This window comes from Triticum dicoccoides, chromosome 1A, assembly GCF_002162155.2.
Source record: "Triticum dicoccoides isolate Atlit2015 ecotype Zavitan chromosome 1A, WEW_v2.0, whole genome shotgun sequence".
Lineage (NCBI taxonomy): Eukaryota > Viridiplantae > Streptophyta > Magnoliopsida > Poales > Poaceae > Triticum > Triticum dicoccoides.
Window position 1 is genome coordinate 11,172,692 of NC_041380.1, and position 2,475 is coordinate 11,175,166.

General features: G+C 43.6%; 1 non-coding gene across 1 annotated transcript; it reads left to right on the forward strand.

The window, feature by feature from the left end:
* The first annotated feature begins 499 nt into the window (after positions 1-499).
* LOC119295992 lies at positions 500-605 on the forward strand. Its single transcript, XR_005144597.1, has one exon. It is a non-coding gene; the product is annotated as a small nucleolar RNA R71 (small nucleolar RNA).
* Positions 606-2,475: the final 1,870 nt, after the last annotated feature.

Genomic DNA, 2,475 nt, shown 5'->3' on the forward strand with positions numbered 1-2,475 from the left:
TGATCCACTTGCATATGACTGATTGTTCTTGTACGAAAAGTTCGGATGGCTCCTCCAAGAAGAATTGTAGCTGTTTGAGAATGGACCTTGACTTTGGGCATAACTCACTTCTGAAACCGATGATCCAATTGCTGAATAAAAGGTACATTCCCCTGAAGGATGACTTGCTTGGCCACATACATCACACATTTGAGGCACACTTACTGAAGCTACAGATGTACTGATGCAATTTGACATGATATTGTCCATCTTCTTGTTCAAGATTTCAATCTATGCCGCCATGTTATCATTTGCAGTCACATTATACACACCAGGATGCGATGGTGCTATTGCTCTTTCACTCGACCACTGGAAATGGTGAGAAGCCATACTTTCAATCAATGCAAATGCTGCATCAACAATTTTGTTCATGATTCCTCCTCCGGCAGCAGAATTAACAAAGGCTCTGGTCTGAGTAGTCAGTCCTTTGTAAACGGTTTGTAACACCAGCCACCTTTCTAACCCATGATGGGGACACATTTTGATTAAAGAGTTGAATCTTTGCCATGCATCATACAAACTTTCTCCATCATATTGAGTAAACCTTGTTGACTTGTCCCTGTATTCAACAACTTTTGTTAGTGCAAAATACCTCTCGAGGAATGTCTGTGATATAAGGTTTCCCAAGTATTCTTCAGATGTTCGGGAAATGAGTGAAGCCATACTCTTGCTCCATCTCTCAAGGAAAATGGAAACAGTGACAATCTGATAGCACTTGCTGAAACTCCATTTCGCTTGAGGGTGCTACAATACTCCAAGAAAGTCATAATATGCTCATGTGGATCTTGGGATCCACAAGTCCCTGAGCAAAGCTACTGGATCAGGCATCTTTTCTTCTTGTTCTTGCAGAGTTTCAGGAACTTGAATCCGTGTTTGATTCTATCTTCTTCTCAAGAAATCCATTTCAATTTTTGGATCAAATGGCTCTAGTGAACTTTCTTCAGATTGTAACATAAGACAATTTCTTGTAAAGTTCCTGAAATTGACACATGCTAGTTTTTCTTGAAATTGCAACCAATGTTAGGAAATGGTTAGTTGCCAGCAATACTATGGAATCGACCTAAAATAAATCATGATCTGCTTCTACTAACGTGCTAATGAAATTTAGATCCCTCGCAACGGCGCCAAAATGATCAAATGTAGATATAGTGATATTAGAATGTCGGTTCTCCACACGGATCTAGAACTCCGGAACACGCATTCGAAACAATCAAGACAAGAGAATGTTTGGTTTTAATAGAGCTAGAAACAAGTTATCAGACTAATCAAACAGTCGTGGTAACAAGTAGTCACTAGATCAAAGTGAAACAAAATAATTGACAACAAAGGTTAAGGGTTCAGAGATAGGACTATCTTTTTGGTAAAATTCTGATTAATCGAACACACAAACAAGTACTAGCAAAGGAAAGATGAGTCAATTGCTCATAACTACTCACATAGGAAATCAAGATCACTAGGTAACTTACTGAGTGTTCTCACTGTAATTTTCACCAACTAACTCATGTCCATGCAACAATTCACAGCAACCCAGCAAGGATTCATGGGGGTTTAGTGAAGATGCACAGGTGACAGGGCAAGTTTCAGACCCAGCAATACATATATTCAGTTAACAGAAACAAGAGAAAAGAGAGATTCAGAGCCTATGGGTCTTGATGATCTTCTAAGCTGTAGACGTTGTAGGCGAAGAAGAGGAACAATAGGGTCATGTTGGGGACGATCTTTAGTAGGAGAAGCTTGGAGATCTCCTGCGTAGACCTTGAAGAAGAGTAGCAGAGGATGAAGAACAGCAGCTACGCGGTCATCATCTTGTTGATGAACCGTAGAGAGTTGGAGAGGAGCAGCGAGAGGTCGTTGGAGAGGATCAGCAGCTCCGTTTCTTGAGGTTGGTGACAAGGAAGTGCAGCAGGTCGTCGTTGTCGTTGTAGAGGAGCAGTGGATCGCCGGTCAGGGGCGGCGGGGAGGTGGAGTGCGCCGTTAGCAATGGGCAGCCTCGTGGTGGATCGGGCGCCGCCGCCAGCCTCCTGACACCCTCTTCTCACCTCTCTCTCCTTCGATTTGGACTCTCCCCTCGATCTAGTTCTTCTCCTGGTTCCCTCCTTAGATCTGGTGGGTGGGCAGCGAGGATGGCGAGAGAGAGGAGTCAGCCTTGCTCTTTTTCTTCAATCCCCTTTTCTCCTCTTTCCTCCTGGTGTTACGCATGGGATCAGACACCCCGTCTCGTGGGTCGCGCCAGACCCCAGCTCCTCTCACGCGCGCCACCAAACGCCTCCTCTGGTTCTTTTTGGTTTGCCCCCTCCAAAACTGAACTCTTCTCCAAGTTGATCCCTCCTTCAGTGTTGAAAGCACTTTCGACGAAGTTTAGGTGCCTAAACGCACCCGTTCTGCAAAATATGAAGAAGTGTTGTAAAAATTTCATAATGAGAATATTTTTGCATG